The sequence below is a fragment of the Rattus norvegicus genome, chromosome 2, assembly GCF_021556685.1.
Source record: "Rattus norvegicus strain SHRSP/BbbUtx chromosome 2, alternate assembly SHRSP_T2T, whole genome shotgun sequence".
In the NCBI taxonomy this organism is placed as follows: Eukaryota; Metazoa; Chordata; class Mammalia; order Rodentia; family Muridae; genus Rattus; species Rattus norvegicus.
The window spans coordinates 53,683,378-53,701,592 of NC_141535.1; the positions used below are offsets into that span (position 1 = coordinate 53,683,378).

The 18,215-nt window shown below is 43.6% G+C and overlaps 2 long non-coding RNA genes across 4 annotated transcripts in view; both read right to left on the reverse strand.

The window, feature by feature from the left end:
* The window catches only part of LOC134485850 (uncharacterized), a 704,841-nt gene that overhangs the window by 315,499 nt on the left and 371,127 nt on the right, over positions 1-18,215 (reverse strand). The gene's annotated exons all lie outside the window — the stretch shown is intronic.
* On the reverse strand, positions 5,610-10,445 carry LOC103691468 (uncharacterized). Its single transcript, XR_015674057.1, has 3 exons — positions 9,546-10,445; positions 6,432-6,539; positions 5,610-5,811 (listed from the first exon to the last, which is right to left on the reverse strand). It is a non-coding gene; the product is annotated as an uncharacterized LOC103691468 (long non-coding RNA).

The following is an 18,215-nucleotide window of genomic DNA, read 5'->3' on the forward strand; positions in this document are numbered from 1 at the left end:
AACCATAATCCACACTAACCCCTTCTTTCACAAGTTGCTTTGATCTGGATTATGTTGTTTTATCAGAGCCAAGGAAAAGTGACAGATACACGCACCCTTTTCTGTTTGCCCACATGTGAAGCCGCTTGTCCTTGATTTCATGTAGCTCTGTGTTCTCTTTCTAGCTCTGACCCCTTCCACCTCTCAAACATCCCTGAGATCATTAGGCAACTTTTCCCCACACATTTTCCTGAGGGACTCACATGTGACAAGAAGAAAACACGATTTCATGTATCCAGCAAGCTTTAACACACAAATGAGAGACAATGGATATCTGTCATCTGGAGACTTGGTCATCCATTGGGTGTGGCTGTCTCCAGGCACAAGCATCTTTAAGCAGACAGTACAACTTCATCCTTCTTGTGAAGAACAATAATTGCTACACATCTGATCCCCACTCCCTCTTCATTCAGTCTTTCACCAGAGGAAAGATATATCATTGGTTATATCACTTAGCATTTAGAAACAGAGCTGCACGTAGGGTCACTGGTTAAGTATCTCTGGGGTGTGTTGATTCTCAGGTCCCCAAGAATATTGGACATGCAAATGGTATTCAGCCATTCATGGGGATTTAACACCTAGAGAGATAAAGTAAACCTCCAACCAACAAAAGCACCAAACCAAACCAGGTAAATGCATTAGCAACCAGATGCAGCATTTTTTGAGTTATATCTTTAAAAACTGTAAATGTGCATAGAGACCGCTACAGTGTCAAGTCAGGCACACAGTGAAAACTGTGAAGGCTCATAGAACGTGGCTGCACTGCAGTCTTATGAGGGAGTCCCAGAGAGATCCCTTAGTGCTACTGTAGGAGAAGCTGAGGTATCAAACCAGACCAGTGACTCATTGCAATGAACATTCTCAGGTGAAGCTGTGTGCACAAAGGGGTTTACTATGTGACACAATGTGACATACCACAGCTGTCATATAGGGATGTTTTATTCATGTATTCATTTTTATTTTGCAGGATTTCAAGGGGAGAGGGAGGATATGGAGGGATGGGAAGGTGAGTGTCCTGTAAATGTACATTTCACAAAGAATCAAGACAAAGTTTAAAAACATTAAGGAAGTTATACTTATTAATATCTCTAAATAAAATTTTCATGGAATAGATACTAGACAAAAAATTGGCCATGAATTTTTAGGAGACCTGGGACAGGTACCTTGAATGGTATAGAAAGAGGAAATAGAAAAAACATGTTCTTGCTAAACAATCTCAAATATGTACAAAACCTGATAAATGTTATGGTAGCCAGATATTGGCTACACCGGCCCTGTACAACATTGAAACCACACATCCACTCCCCCATAAAAGTCCTGCCCAGTGGGGCAAACCTCCTCTCTGCTTCTCTCTCTGTGTTCTTGATGGATGGATTTCCACAAGAATTCTTAATGCTGAAGCCTCCTGCTGAGCTGGAAAGCCCTTCCTGTACTCCTGAGGTGGAAGGGGAAGGGGTGCTGTACTTGGTGCTGTGAGACAGGACCCTGATCACCAGTCTCCTGATTTCCACTGTGGTTGGTTTACTTTAAAACGTCATTAAACAGGATATCATACAAGCATGTACATGTAAGAGCTCAATGTACTTCAGTGTCTTAGAGAACACATAATCATGATAAGTTACAAACAAGGTAAGTACACTGGACATTTCCAAGTTAAATAATCCTCCAAAATCCAGAGTGCATTCCTGGGAGATCTCGGAGGTCAGTCTGAGACCTAGACATGTGATTCCTTGTGTCCAAGGCACCTATTTAAGATAGGACACCTGTGACCAATACTTTTCAGGATGTGTTTGAAGTTCACCCAGGGGTCAAAGAGGGTAGGTAGGCAGGGAATCCAGCTCTCACTTCCCTTGGGACCTTCTCTCTGTCCTCACAGTCCTACTAGATTCCACAAGGACAGTATAGCAGGACCAGTGTTATCATGCCCATGGCTCAGTGACCAGGCTGGAAGACTCCAGAGCTTGACTGTCCTGGATCCAACCAATGTGTCCTGGTCACTATAGTGGCTGTCCTTTGACCTGCAGATACTCAAGCAATATCTAAGCCAACAGCCTTCTCCAAACCCAGCTATGACAACATTTTAGAGGTCAAAGATTCAGTAGCAAAAATAGACCATATTTGTGTATTATCTATTCCAAGGGATCCAAACTGAAAAGCCTTCTACTTGTTTAAATTTATGCTTATCAAAATATCAAAAAATGCAGAAACCAATCAATTTTGGAGTAGAGACAGTCCTCAACCATGAGTTTCAAGATAATCTCCACTAAATTTACTACAAAACTATTTTTTGTCGTTTTTGTACTAGAAAGAGAAGTTCTGCAGGAATGTCTGGCATTGGTATTGTCGATGAAGTATTGAAGTACTATTCCCCAGGTCTGCTCTGTAGAGGACATTGTGGACAGTTACCATTCTCTCAGGGATCAAAGCTGTATTATCTGAGAATGTCCACCTCTTTCGAAAGGTCCAGGAGATGTGAATTTAAGAAATGTTAAAATTCAAAGAGAAACATTCTGGTCAACATTTCTATTCAGGGATTACATTAATTCCTACAAACACTTGTAGAAACAGGAATTTCAGAGAGAAAATTCAAAGATTGTAGGCAATGATACTTAAGTGTTTTAGTCACACTGACATCTGTATGGTCACTCTCTACCATGGCACATGACTTAGTTCACAGATTCGTTCTTTTGGGGGAAATAAAAGATCACTTAAAATTCTTGGGAATACTGAAAAGTTAAAACTGCAACTTATAGTCCAACAAAGTACACAGGATGAATCACACCGGATGTTGACCATGCTTGAGCACTGGTATCCACATCCTAAGCACGGTTTAGAGAACACAGGGGGCACTGGAGGGAAAGGGTGGGCTGCAGAGTGAGAGCCACTGACTTCCCAGGCACTGTCTCACACACGTGAAATCCAGGGGAAATGTCATCCCTGACTCTCCCAGGATCTGAGCACTGTTTTCCATAGCTGCTTCTTTTTATTCTCTGCAAATGTAGTAAGGCCTGTCATTCAGACCCATTGATGCCTCCCTCCTTCCCTCCCTCCCTCCCTCCACACCTTTCTCTCTTCCTTCATTTATTTATTCCTCTCACTGTCCAGGGCTCCAAAGCAGCAGGGTCTGGGTTGGCCCTCTCAGGCCTTCTTTCTTTCCCCAGTAAGCATGTGGCAGGGGCTACAGCATGCATTTGTTCCTATGAAAGGAGACTGACCAGGGGGCTTCTCCTATGCACGCTGGAGTTTTTAGGCAAGCTTTGCCATCCTAGGAAAGTCATTGGTTAGTCTGCAGGCCCGCTCCTCAAGGCTGGTGGGAGCTTAGGACAATGAAAAAGCCAGAGCCAAGAGGAAAACCATTCAGAGGCCAATTCTCAGCTCAGCCTCCCAGCTTCCGGTTGCTGGCTTGTTCCCTCTTGGGAAGTCTGTCCTCAGCGCTAAGTCTCAAGGCGCTTCCGGATCATCAGGGCCCCTTATCCAGGTTCTCCAGAGGCTGCGACTTGTCTGGTGAATCAAGTTCTAGTCAGCTGCCTGCAGGAACCGACTTAACCCGGACCATGATTTTAAATAGCGTCCCTGATTTTATTCCTCCGCACTTTCTTTTTGTGCTTAAATCCGGGCTCCTCCAGGCAAACTGAGGTGGGATTCGGCTAGAGCCCAGGATCCGGTGTCAGCCTAACACATGGAAAACCGGCTGGGTCTGGGGAGAGAGTGTGACTGACAGGCGGCCAGGACGCCGCGGTTTTGGTTTGCTTTTGCACACTCTCTCCTCTTCCAGTCATTTCTAAACTCTGACAATTCGTCCGATTTTTTGCGGATTTCGTGCGGAATGCCCTCGGCAAATGCCCGGGCACGTTTTAAGCCCCGCAATATTTCCTAAAGGATCGGACCCCTGACCCTGCAACACTAGGTTTTAGGTTTTTGCAGCGAATCCCCTCAGTAAGTCCTGCATTTCTTTCTTTGAGCACTGACCAGGTCGCCTACACACCACACACACAGACACACACACACACACAGACACACACACACACACAGACACACACACACACAGACACACACACACAGACACACACACACAGACACACACACACACACAGGGGTGTGGGGGAGGGGGAGGGAGAGAGGAACGTTGGAGAGGGAGGGAAGGAAGGAGGGAAAGAGGGAGGGAGGGAGGGAGGGAGGGAGGGGGGGAGAGAGGGAGGGAGGGAGGGGGGGAGAGAGGGAGGGAGGGATCCTTTTTGGACAATGCTATGCCCTTATTGCCCCGCAGGGAGTAGGTCAGCTTGGAGGCTGCTCATTGGCACACTCTGTGGTTTAGCCAAGCACCTGGATCCAGGGAAAGACTTGTTACCCCCTTCCCCCACGCCAGCTCCTCCACTCAGGTGAGAGGGCACAGCCTAAGCAGAAGCCAATGAGGGAGTCCTTAGCCAGAAACCAAAATGATTCATTCAGGAACTGCCTATTTGCTCTTCCAAGAATATTAATGGGGTGGTCAGTGCTGGCTTGCTAATGCATTTCCCTGGTTTTGTTTTGTGCTTTTGTTGGTTGGAGGTTTACTTTACTTCTCTGGGGGTGAAGCCTCCATGTATGGCTGAATACCATTTGAATGTCCAATATCCTTGGGGACCAGAGGATCAAGACACCCCAGAGATACTTAACCAGCGATCCCACTTGCAGCCCTGTTTCTAAACACTAAGTGAGATAACCAGTGAAAAAATCCTTTGCTCTGGTGAAAGACTGAATGAAGAGGGAGTGGGGATCAGATGTGTAGCAATTATTGTTCTTCAAGAGGAATGAAGTTGTGAGGTCTACAGAGAGATGCTTGTGCCCCGAGACAGCCACCCCCAATGGATGACCAAGTCTCCAGATGACAGATATTCAATGTCTCTCATTACTGGGCCCTAGGCTTGCTAGATCCATAAAATCAAGTTTTCGTCTTGTCACATGAGAGGAGCTGGGTGAAATGTGTGGAGAAAAGTTGGCTAGCAAACTCAAGGTTGCTTGAGAGGTAGGAAGAGAAATAGCCAAAAAGAGAACAAATAGCTGTGTGAAATTAATGACCTGCAAGCCCACATCATCTGTAACATAAGTCGTGAATCTGTTTCTATTCCATGGCTCTGATTTAACAACATAATCAAAGTCAAAGTAACTTATGAAAGAAGGGGTTAGTTTGGATTAAGGATTCCAAAGGGTTAGAGTCCAAGACAGCAGAGAGAAGGAATGGCTGAGATTGCACACATCTTGTTCCACCACCAGATGGCAGCACCACCAGAAGGGGAGGGGAAGACGGGGGGGGGGGGGAGAGAGAGAGAGAGAGAGAGACAGAGAGAGAGAGAGACAGAGAGAGAGAGAGAGAGAGACAGACAGACAGACAGACAGACCGAGATAGAGACAGAGACAGACAGAGAGAGAACACCTAGAGTCACATCTTCACATCTTTCCAAAAGAATCATACCTCGTCATCTTTGCAAAAGAATTCAACCAATTAGGAACCAAACATTCAAATATGAGCCTGTGAGGACCTCCTTCCTTTAAACCACCATAGAATGAATGAATGAATGAAAATGTATGGATGAGTGAATAAATGAGCCAATATATTTATTAAAAATTACGAAGATTCCATGTTGATATGCTATCAATTGCAATCAGGGTGCATGCATTGGGAAGTCCAGTGGGTCCACCACCACATCTGGGTACCCAGATATTTCCTTCAGCTCTCTGAGGACTGAAACACCAGCAAGTTCCCAAGTTCCCAGGTTATCTCTGGTTCCATGCCTAGAAGAAACAGAGTCAATGTCAAGCACTATTGGTCATTCTGTTTTTAAGTTCTAAAGAAGATGGGGTTTTGTTTTGTTTTGTTTTGTTTTGTTTTGTTGGGTTTTTTTTTTGTTTTGGTTTTTGGTTTTGGTTTTTGGGTTGTTTTGTCCCTGAAGGCAAGAAAGGCTTCTATTGGATGAGAGAGTTACAGGGGGATGCACTCCACCACAGCAGGGCAGGCACAGCAGCAGGAAGAAGAGGCCAGTTGTTCTCACTGCATGAACACTTAAGAAAGACAAGAAGGGGTTGGGGATTTAGCTCAGTGGTAGAGTGCTTGCCTAGCAAGCGCAAGGCCCTGGGTTCGGTCCCCAGCTCCGGACAAAAAAAAAAAAAAAAAAAAAAAGACAAGAAATGTATCCCAGGCTTTCAAACCTCTAAGGCAGTTTGAATCTCTGGGGTCAGACCCAACCATCAGAGACAGAAGGCATGGCAGCATAAGATAGAAGCATAATAGTCACATTCTGCAAAGTTCTTTCTTGTGTTAGAAAGAGAAGGAGGGAGGCCATTGATTTTGCAGTCCAGTGATAATTCGGTGAGAGGATTTCACATGAGGTTCATTGGCTGTCCACTGAACTTACCTTACTTCCTCTAGAGCCAGGAGATCTCTTCAAGATGTGCTTTCTGAACGGCCTGGTGCAACTCTGCTCTCAACCTCCTTGCTTCCTCAAAGCTTCTTTGACCTCTGCCTGAGTGGAAGACATTGCCATGAGAATTCAAATTCTCCATGTGAGGTCATTAATGTCCCTGAAAAATCTGTTTTCAGGCTCCATTTTTCAGGTGCACAGCTCCTTTCTGAAGAGAAGCTGGTCCCTGCTCCCGGATGCAGGATCTTGCCTCAAGGCATTTGCTTTACCCTGTTGATGCTGTCTCCTGGGACACTATCGATGCTGACCTAGAAAATGGAGACAACCAGGGTGTGAAGAAAACTCGTGTTCTTTGGTCTTTACTGTGCTAATGTGCGAAGTTAAACTGGTAATCCAAAGGGAACCAGTATAACAATATTGAATCAAGAATATAAATTCCCTCCGCACTCCCTTTACCTTCATGATCGAAATGAGAAGTTGATCCTTTTCAGAAAGGCGGAATTTGTCATAAAATCAGCCTTTCAAGTTAAAGGTCTCTTCTGGAAATAAATGTCGAATCTCTAAAAACCAATCAGCAATGTTCATGAAAAGTCAATCTATTCAATGGAGTCTGAAATATCTAAGGTCTCACCATTGTATTCTGACTCAGTTTGCTTTGCCCAGACAGTTCTCAGCCCTCTACCCCACCCTCCAACGTCCACACATTTGAGATTTCTTCTGCCTTGATCATAGTGCAGATGTAGTCATCAAAATAATTAAAATACCTAAATCAACCACAAAGATATAGGTAAAAACTAATTGACAAAATCATGCCAATGAATGTTTCAAGGTTTCCCTGATCATTATCTAATTTTGATGTCAATTTTTGGTTCTGCCTTTAAAACCTTTGTACTTCTGAGCTTGGTTTTCCTAAAGTTTTCAGAGGCGCCGATCTGTGCTTTATTTGACCATCAATAAAAAGGGCTCAAAACTTTTAGTTGGCTTCATTAACATGGTTGTCGATCACTAATTTCTGGAGTTATCCTTAAATTGATCCTTAAATAAATTGTCAGCTTGTACAAGACTATTCATCATTTGAATAAAATGTTGATCTTTTTAATGTAGAGTCAAACCTTCATGTAATGAAATCCCAGCTTTAAACAAAAATCTAATCTGTTCAATAAAAAGTGAGTTTTTGAATAAATAGTCAGTCATTTATGAAATAAAACCAAATGAAACAAAACACAGAAAAACCCCTACATCTATATTAAAGTGGTTCCTTCTAATGGAAATTCCCCTTTTGCTACACCACTGCAGTCTCAGCCCCCGCCAACATGGAGACTGAACAAGGAGACACCAATAGTCATGCAGACCTGGAAGTGGGAGAGCCCATGAGGCCTCAGCTTTAGACAAACCAAATCAAAACAAGCAAACAAACCCCCAGCCAACCAAACAAGGACAACAACAAAGGGGCAAGACAGGATGTCTCCAGATACCTGGGCTGTGGTGGTGCATGCCTTCAATCCCAGCACTAAGGAGGCAGAGACATACTTTCCCTCCCTCCCTCCTTTCCCCCCTTTCTAACTCCCTCCTTCCCCCCTCCGCTATTTACCCCTCTTACCTGGTCTCTATTGGTCTCCCCCAACCTCCATACAGGCTTACTTTTTGTATCCCTAGCTATGCTAGAACTCACTTACTAGACCTGGCTGGCCTAGAACCCAAAACTCAACTGTGTCTGCCTCTGGAGTGCCGGTATTAAAGGCGGGCACACCACTGCCAGGGGCAAGCTGATCTCTTGATTTGAGACCAGCCTGGATTACAGAGTGAATTCCAGGACAGCCAGGACTGCACACAGAAACCATGTCTTGAAAATCATAAGCAATACCAACACCAACCACAAAACACAAACCAACCTATCAGACAATCAACTACCACCACCACCACCACCACCACCACCACCACCACCACCACCAACAACAACAACAACCAAAATCAAGTAATCTGTCCAAGAGAAACAGTCTTCCCAGGTAAGAGCTCCCAAACTGCTTATCCAATACCAAGGGCTCAGCCTTACTTGGGACAGTGTACAGACTGATCAAGTTGTCCGTCTATGTTAGGAATATACACATGAATGCATATGTACACACACATACACAAAATAAAATAATTAACATATACCACGAACATGGAAAGAGAGCCTGTTGCCACTGGGGTACATAGAAGGGGATGGAGTGGGGAAGTAAGGCAGGAAAATAAGGTAATTATATTTAATTTCAAAAGTACCAAAATTTAAAAAAAAAAACTTTCTGAGCCAGGCTTGGTGGTGCACATGTTTAATCACAGCAGCCCCCCAGGCAGCAAGAGAATCTCTTTAGTGCAAGGGCACCCTGGTTACAAAGGTTCTTCCAGGACAGCCAGAGCTAAGTAGAGATATCCTATCTCAAAACATAAATACCCAGGGGCCGGAGAGATGGCTCAGTGGTTAAGGGCACCCACTGCTCTCCCAGAGATCCTGAGTTCAAACTGGGCAACCACATGGTGGCTCACAACCATCTGTGATGGGATCTGATGCCCTCTTCTGGTGTGTCTGTGGACAGTATAGTGTACTTATATATAATAAATGAATAAAACTTTAAAAATAAATAAAAATAAAAGCACATTCTTTAAAATTCAGACTCAATTCCCTAAAAAACATGGCCCTAATTTTCTAAGAACCTCACATTCTGCTTCTCAAATCCTTAATGGATTCTGAATCTAAATGTGTTTAAGAACATAAATGTCGCATGCACTCTGAACATGTTTCTATGGTTCCACACATGACTTCCCCTTCTTTCAGTCAAATAGAACTAGTTTAACCACGATCCAATGTTTGCTAAATTTTGAACAGTAGAAGGAGGCAAAACCATACAAGATGTCAGAAGTTATAACTACAAACCATATTTCCTATTGTAAAGGAGCTTCAAAACCATGTTTAAATGGAAACTCTCATTTTTATGTGAAATTTGTACTGAGGTATGGGACTGACTCAAAGAGGAAAAGACGTAAAGATACAGTCAAAAGTTTAACTCTGTGATAAAGAAATTTCTACACTTTAAAACCCAAACCTGGGATGAGTCTTCCAACACTCACAGGAGCAGGGCTGGTGGGAGGTTCAGTGTCTACACCAGGAGAATTACTTAGTTTCTCCTGCTGTGGTTCAGGCTCCTGAATTAGAATCTGGGTTTGGCAGAGACTGGACTGATTCTGCTGTGATTTAAACTCACTCTTCTTTGCAGCTTCCATGCATTCTGAAGACTGAAGCCAAATCCCTTTTTCTGAACTACAGCAGGTGCCCTGCTGGGTGTAGAGCCTCCAGGCTTGGGTGAGCAGGGACCTTCCTCCATAACCTGGCCCAAGGGGCACTCAGGCAGAGGAATACAAGGTTTTTGCTGCCTAGATTGCTGGTGGTTTTACAGTCTCCTTTCCGTATCCCCTGCTATGGATGGCTTCAATCTGGAATTGGAGTTCATCCTAGGTGGAGATCCAAGGCTCCCAAGGTCACAGGGCAGTGGGAGGTGAGCAGCAGGGCCAGGCTACCAATATCTGGATGGGACAGATTTCTCTCTGCAAATAGCCACCAGGTCCTCTTGGGCCCAGCACGTGCATTTTGCTGAATGTAAGAAGCAGTTTTCAGGTGCCAGGGTCATGCAGGTGGAATACAGCCAGGAGAGCAGTGTGTCTTCAATTTTGCTGTGTATTTTCAGCACAGCTCTGGTCTGAGCTGGCTTTGGAGAAACTCCAGATACCAGGAAACCCAAATCCAGCCAGGACAGGCTTCAGGTGGGCATTGAGGGGGGGGATACCCCGGGTGCTCTGAAGCCAGCTCTGGGCCTTTTTCAAAGGCTACAAGGCAGTGGCTGAACTTTCTAGCTGTTCCTGCTTCTGTTCAGGTCTGGTCTCCCTTAGGTTTCTTTTTCCCAGCTGCTGACAGGCTCCCTGTTTCCTCTTCTGAGCCTATTTCAATTCTGCTTTTTACCAATGGTGCAACTTAAATGGTTTTCCCCTGTGCGTTTTTATAGGGGTGAGTAGGAGGTTGGTAAGCCAGGATTTGCGTAAAGCTGGCTTGAGGACTCTTCAAAGACAAACTCAGCAGGCTGCAGAAGGCCTTGCCCTACCACACTGAGGTGCTAAGAAGGCACAGCTGTACTAAACTTGTAAAACAGAAGAAAGATTTATTTATTTAGTGTGTGTGTGTGTGTGTGTGTGTGTGTTGTGTGTGTGTGAGAGAGAGAGAGAGACAGACAGACAGACAAAGGAGAGAGACACAGAGAGACACACCTAGAGAGAGAGACAAAGAGAGAGAAAGAGAGAGACTGAGGGGAGAGAGAGAGACAGACAGACACACACACACACACACACACACACAGAGAGAGAGAGAGAGAGAGAGAGAGAGAGAGAGAGAGAGAGAGAGAGAGAGAGAGATTGATCTGTTGTCATGTACACCAGAAGAGGGAATCTAATCCCATTACAGATGGTTGTGAGCCACCATGTGATTTCTGGGAATTGAACTCAGGACCTCTAGAAGAGCAGCCAGAGCTTCTAAATGCTGAGCCATCTCCTCAGTCCCCTGGAAATAGTCTTAAATATTGCAATTCAGGTGGAATCACAAATGACCCTTGAGAGACAAACTGCTCCCATGTGTAAAACAAGACAGGCAGTGTCACCACACTTGATCTCTGGAGTCTCATTGAGCCATAGAAGTAGAAAGGGCACTGAGTGCACTGATGACCACAGATTTCAATGGATGCATCAGACCTGAGTTTCCATGAACAAATTCATGCTAAAGCAGCACTGGATTTTTTTTCCACTCCAAGACAGGGTATGTTTTGTGTAGCACGGCAGGGATGTGGGGTTTCATCAGTGTCTGCCTCTGTAAACTGAGCCACTGGTATCTTGCTTCCAGGCGGAAGGCAGGCACCGAGCAGGAAATTGTGCTACTAATAGGAAACTGTGCCACCGATGGCAAGTGGGAAGTCATGAAACCGAGATGGGCAAATGCTCACAGAATGGAAGAAACTCCTCCATAGCTTTTCTTCTGGCAGAAGATTTGGTATCTGAATGCACAAAGAACTCAGATTGTTTTTAAATCATTTTAAAGAAACTCTTTATCTTTATTTTATATTTCTATATTTATTATTTCTGATTTTTATGTGCATTGGTGTTCGGACAGAAAGCATGTCTCTGTGTGGGTGTAATAGGTCCTAGAATAGAGTTATGTGCCATTGTGAGCTTCTGTGGGTGCTAGGAATTGAACCTGGGTCTTCTGGAAGAGCTGCTTGTGTTCTTAACTGGGACTGAACCATCGCTCCAGGCTCCAGGATTCAGAGTATTAAAGAAGAGAACACCTGTTGGGGTACACTATGTGAAACTGTCTCTGTCCTTCCTCACCTACCTAAGGGATTTTCTTATTTCCTTTAATTAGCTGGATGGTGGGAGGTGGGAGGAAGAGAGGACTCTGGGAAGAAGAAAGAGAAGCAGGAAAGGCCTTTTGCCAGGAGACATGGGAGGAGATGGATGTGATCCCAGGCCTGGAAGGGATTGCTAGGCACATACTGGATGGGGCCAGATGGGCAGGTGAACTGGGCTGAGCTACTTGACCGTCTGCCCAGCTGAGGCCTAAGGCTTTGAAATATTAGAAGGTCTCTGGTTATTTTGGGGAAAGCTGGTAAAGGAATAATTACCACTGGACTAATTTCCAGCATTAGGTAGTATCAACAGAATATTAATAATCTTTCATTTATATTACCCTTTTATTTGCCTCTCTTCCCTCTGTGTTCTCATAAGAATTGGGCATATCCTATTCTGTCAAATCTTTCTCTGATTCATCACTTTGCCTGCCACTCAATTAAACATCACTTTCAAACATGGCTGCTTCCTTCTACAAACTAACTTAACCTTCATTGTGTGATTAAAAAACTCTGCGTAGTTATTGCTCTAATGAAATGAGATTTAATACACTGTAGGTATATTCATTAAAGAAAAAGGATTTTTCTATCCCTTCCACTTTACTTTTTAAATTGCCAATATTTAAATATTTGACAATTTAAAAAGTAAATAATGTTGAAAACTTCATCTTACCATCTCTTTAAAGGAAGAGTTTTATAAACAAATGGTACTTTCTGTAGATTATCCAAATACCGCTCATCCTCCCAATTTACTTCTCTTCAGAGACTCTGTATATCTTGTTGGTGTACAGGAATGACCACACAAACCACGCAAACACTAATTCAGACAGATAGGGATAGTTTTTTGAATGCACACCCAAGACAGATCAATCAGGGTCCCAGGACACACTCAGGAGCTGGCTGTGATGGTGGTACAGACTTTTTATAGGAAAACCTCATGCAGAAGGCAAGGGACTGGGATTGTTACATTTTTGCCTAAGTAGACAAAGTATTCCCAGCTGACTTTTATGCTGATTGGTACCAAGTAATATTAACTGAGGAAGTGGTCAGGGGTTTTCGAGAGCATTGGGATAGCAGAGCATGAGTAATAAACCATATCACTGTGACCATTTAGGAGAACTTTTCAGAATCAGCTATGATTAATCACTTCTGAGAAATGGAATCTGAGAGCCTGAAACTTAACTCCACCTTATGATTAAAATGGAGACTGAATACAAAATGGCTACAGTTGGGTTAAATGGCTACAGTTAGTGAGGAGGGGCCTCAACACTCTGAATACCCTTAAGCCCTTGTGTGATTTTGTGAGTCATTTTATGTTCCCCAATACAGTTTTATAAGTTTTCATAAAGTCAAGGATATCTGGGGTTTTTTTATCTTCTAATTTAAATTATTACTTTTAGTTTTCACATTATTGGTTAGTTTGTTTTCAAAGAAATGTTTTCCCTTTTTAGCCCCAGATGACCCAGAACCTGGTCTGTAGATCAGGTTGGCCCCACACTCAGCGGTGCGTCTGCCTCTGCATCCTATGTGCTGGGCTCAAAGGCATGCACCACCACTGCTCTGCCATGTTTTTCGTATTCCTTTTTATTGATTTATTAAGGAGTAGTTTGTTGTGGTAAATATAAAAAAAATGTTTTCTTTTATCCCATGCTAGTGCTGGCACTGTAGGGCCACGTGGCATCTGTAGGATATTTTCATCTCAGTCAGCAAAGTGTCTCACCCGCTAAGCTCCATCCCATCTCATGCTGTCAGTGGCTACTCTGTGAGCCCAGAAGCAATCTCTCTGCATATCCATTTCCCAAAGCCGTGACTGCCATGCCAGTTTCCTACAGAGACCAGTTTGACACAGAGACTGCCTATCTTGCAGCTCTCTTACTGTGGACTCATGAATGAACACACCACACAATAACCTCTGATCCAATTGATAGGATATAATTTGCCCACGTAGACAGCACGAAATCCTGTACACACCCATCCCTTAAAAAATAGACATAACAACCTGATTCTGTATGCAGAGAAGAGTCTTAATATCTGCCGCCATGTTCTCCCAGCTCTTTCCTCTCTCTCTGGCCCCTCTCTCTTGCTTCTAAGACTGTGTTCCTGCCTATCCTTCCTTCTCGTCCAATGATAGACCTTGTTCTATCCTCTACCTGCTGTCACCTACATAATGACGTCAACGTACAATAATAGTTCATAAGTCTCTTGTCTTCTGCATGAGCTGTGCACAAGACCTATCTTAAAGCAAATGGATGTTGGTTATGTTCACACAGCATTGGGATGTCCCAGAGAGCTCTAGTGTTCCTGTGTGTAATAACTTAGGGAGAAATGTGCTCTGAATTCACTCAGGAATAGAGCGGTACGGAGGGGTTAGCAAGTGAGAGTTCAGGCCGCCTGTGTAATGACATATCATAATGGACATTGGACATTAATGATCTCACATGGTGAACTTTGAATTTTCATGACAACATCCTCCATTCAAGCAGAGATCAAAGACACCTAGGTGAGAAGAGACTCTGAGCAAAGGGCACCTGGTCAGAAAGGACATCTTGAAAAGAAGCTCTGGAGGAACTAAGGTGAGCTCTGTGGACAATGAATTAGCCATGTGTTCAAATCGTTCAAATAAACATTCCTGGGGTTCACAGTCAATAGCCTGCACTAGGTACCCCAAATTGGTGGTCTGTTCTTTTTATCTGCTAGTCCCTGTGTGGGATGCTTTACCATTTATTCACAGGTCCACTCAGTCATTCTCTGATGTTTTAAATGAAGGCAATTCTCACAGTCTCATGTTTGAATGCCAAATTTCTAGTTGGTGGAACTTTTTAGGAAGGATCAGGAGGTATGACCCTTGTGGAGAAAGTTCGTTTCTGGGACTGTATGTTAATGTTTCAGAAGACTCCCTTTACTCAATCTCCCTCTCCCTCTCCCTCTCCCTCTCCCTCTCCCTCTCCCTCTCCCTCTCCCTCTCCCTCTCCCTCTCCCTCTCCCTCTCCCTCTCCCTCTCCCTCTCCCTCTCCCTCTCCCCCTCCCCCTCTCCCTCTCCCTCTCCCTCTCCCTCTCCCTCTCCCTCTCCCTCTCCCTTTCCTCTTTTTCTCCCCTCTCTCCTCTCACTCTCCTGACTTCTGGGGATTGATCAAGATGTAAGCTCTCTCAGTTATTCTCTCTATCTGTCATCATGGACTCTTAACATTTGAAACCTTAAGCTAAGCTAAACTCTTTCTTTTAGAAGTTGCCTTTGTCATTGTGTATAATCACAGCAATAATATAGTAACCAGGACACATTCATTCATTTTCTCTATTGGATGATATGAGTTTGCATGATGTTAATTTCGAACAATGGTATTGTCCTCTTTGAGCCTATTCTTCCTACTTCTCCACCTTTCTGATCAGCCCATCTTATTTCCCACACAATTCCCCAGCTACTTTCATATCATTGGAGCAAAACATGGTTTTATGTCTCTAGCAAGACTAGGACCCACGCATGAGAGACATTTGGTTCCTGTCACCTTGAGAATCGGTCATCCATTCACTGATTATCTCCAGTTGCACCTATCTTCCTGAAAACCATATGCCTCTGTGTTTCTCATGGAGGGCAATAGTTGTTGTGCATCCATCAATCACACTTTCTTTCCCTGTCTTCCATTGCTGGGTACTTCCTTCTGTTCCATAACTTAGCCTTTTTCATAACAGAGCTGATCTCAACATCAATGTGTAAGGAGCTTTGCTAGTTATGCCCCTCAGGAGTTTGGGTTATCATACAGACATAGCCAAGACCAAGAACCACACCGCAGCAATCCCAAATGGCACAGAAATGGCATCAAGAAACCCTGGTCACAAATACACAAGTCTTTTACAGGGGCTGACTCAATATCCAGAGGAACATGCACTACTCAGGAAGTGTAACCAGAGAGGCCCAAAGAAGACACAAGGCCTGAGGAGACACAGGCTAAGCCTGCAAGGACAATCAGTGAGCAGGCAGAGGACATTAAGGCTCTTCTCAAGCCGAAAGCAGTTATGTCCAAGATGTCAAAGGGCCCAGCTCCAAACCAATCATTTTTCTTTATCACTCCTCTCAGGTCTGGGAAGTAGATTTGAAGCTACCTGGCCAAGAGTCATGGCATTCCCCAAGCATAGTGCAAGGTTCAAACCAGGGCAGAGGCCATTTCTCCCGCTCTGGCCCAGGTTTCAGCTCCAGTTCAGGCTCCCAAATGTGCCCATGCGCTTGTGAAAGGGAAATGAAATAGTTGCAAATGTAACAAAAAGAAAGAAAATGAAAATAAATATAAAATGAAAGGACAAGTTGAAATATAAAGGAATAACACAGGGCTGGAGAGAGGTTCAGAGGTTAAGGGCACTGACTGCTCTTCTAGAGGTCCTGAGGTCAATTCCTAGTAACCACTGGGATCCAATACCTCCCCTGGTGTGTCCCCCACAGTGTACTTATATAATAAATAAAGAAATCTTTTTCAGTAAATCTGTTTTTTCAAGGGAAACCTGCTGAGTTACCTCCAACTGTGGAGAACTTCCTCTTGTGGTGAAGCTCAGACCTCACCCAATGATCATAATTCTTCCAAGAACCAGAAGTAAGGGGTTGACCATGGTAAAGGAACTTCCCAAGTCAGGACTGCAGGAGGCTGAGTCTCTGTCTGCTCCCCTGAGACACCCTAATCCTTTTGCATCGGCACAGACCAGAAAATCTGGCTCCAAGGCACAAGCAACAGTCACATTAGCCTGAGTTACACAACTACAGTGTTATGTTTTCACGCTTATATGTGTTTGTATGTGCACTCCTAAATATGCAAACACAACCGGATTGTTCTGTATAATGGCACTGGTATTTATATGATTTCAATACTGAATACATGGTATTGGATAGCGCTTTGGGGGGCTCTTCCTGGGGACAAATATTTCTTTTGTTATCTGGATTCCTTTCTTACTCTTAGTGGATGTTCTAGTGATACATAGTGGAGTTATATAACTTCCTGGTTAGATGTCTACTTGTGCTTTCCTTGTTCAGTTCTTGTTTACACAGCCAAGTTGATGAGACGTCACATGTGTAGCAAAAGATGGATATTTTATGAAGAGGATATTTAATGTATAGGTTGGAGTTTTATGTAAAAGGCTGAATCTCTGGGCAAATGACTGACTTCTTATGGAGCAGACCAGCTTTTTGTTTAAAGGTTGCATTTTTAAATTTAAATGATTCTCTACATTAAATAAATTAACACTTTTTCCAAAAGACTTTTTATACACTGGACATTTATTTATGGATTCATTCCATTAAACAGATTGATCATTTAAAGGAAATTATTATCTGTTTTTATAGGTCCAACCTTTATTTAAAAGATTGACTTTTTATTAAAAGATTGGTTTTATGGAAAGAAAAATAGCTCTAATGGAAAAGATTAACTTCTATTTTAGATCTGCAAGGCAAGGAAAACACAGGGTGAAATTTTATTGTAATGATTCAAGTCGTTTCCTTAGGATTGTCAGTTTAACCTCACATGATGTACATTGGAGCCCAAAGAACATTAGTTTTCTTCAGACTCTGGTTGTCTCCATTTTCCAGATCAGCACAGTGTCCCAGGAGACATCATCTCCAGGTAAAGGCAAATGTCTTAGGCAAGATAGTGCATCCTGGAGCAGGGACAAGCACCTTTTGAGACTGGAACAGGGCACCCGAACAAAGAAGGCTTCCTGAGGTCACACTTGTAGATGCAAATCTAGGCCTGAAAAGATCATGGAGCCTGGAGTGTGCTAAACATGGTGACTAATTCTCTGGGTATAATACCCCATCTTGTTCTCTGATAAGCTCATTTAACTACCCTGATCCTACTTTCTTTTTTTTTTTAATTTTATTTAATTTTCCTTTATGTATGTGTGAGGGTGTCAGATCCACTGGAAAAGGAGTTACAGACAGATGTGAACTGCCATGTGGGTGATGGGAATTGAACCCAGGTCCTCTGGAAGAGTAGCCAGTGTTCTTACCCCTTGAGCCATCTCTAGCTCCCACCACCCCCATATCCTCCTTTCCAAGTCCTCATGTTTAGAAACACATTGGGACACAGTTAAAGTTGCCATGTGGCTCTGTTTTCTTGTTTCTCTTTTGCAATATACCCCCTCCTTTTTAACCTTAGGACGAAAATATATAGCTTTTATCTAAAAGTACTTTTTAAACATCTTTACCAAAATAAGTTCACAAAGACACACACACACACACACACACACACACACACACACACAGAGTGAGAGAGGCAGACAGGCAGACAGACAGACAGACAGACAGACAGAGGTCTTTCTTTCTTGCTGGGGACCTATAAGCATTGCACTCTGCAGAGGATTGATCCAACTGAGGTAA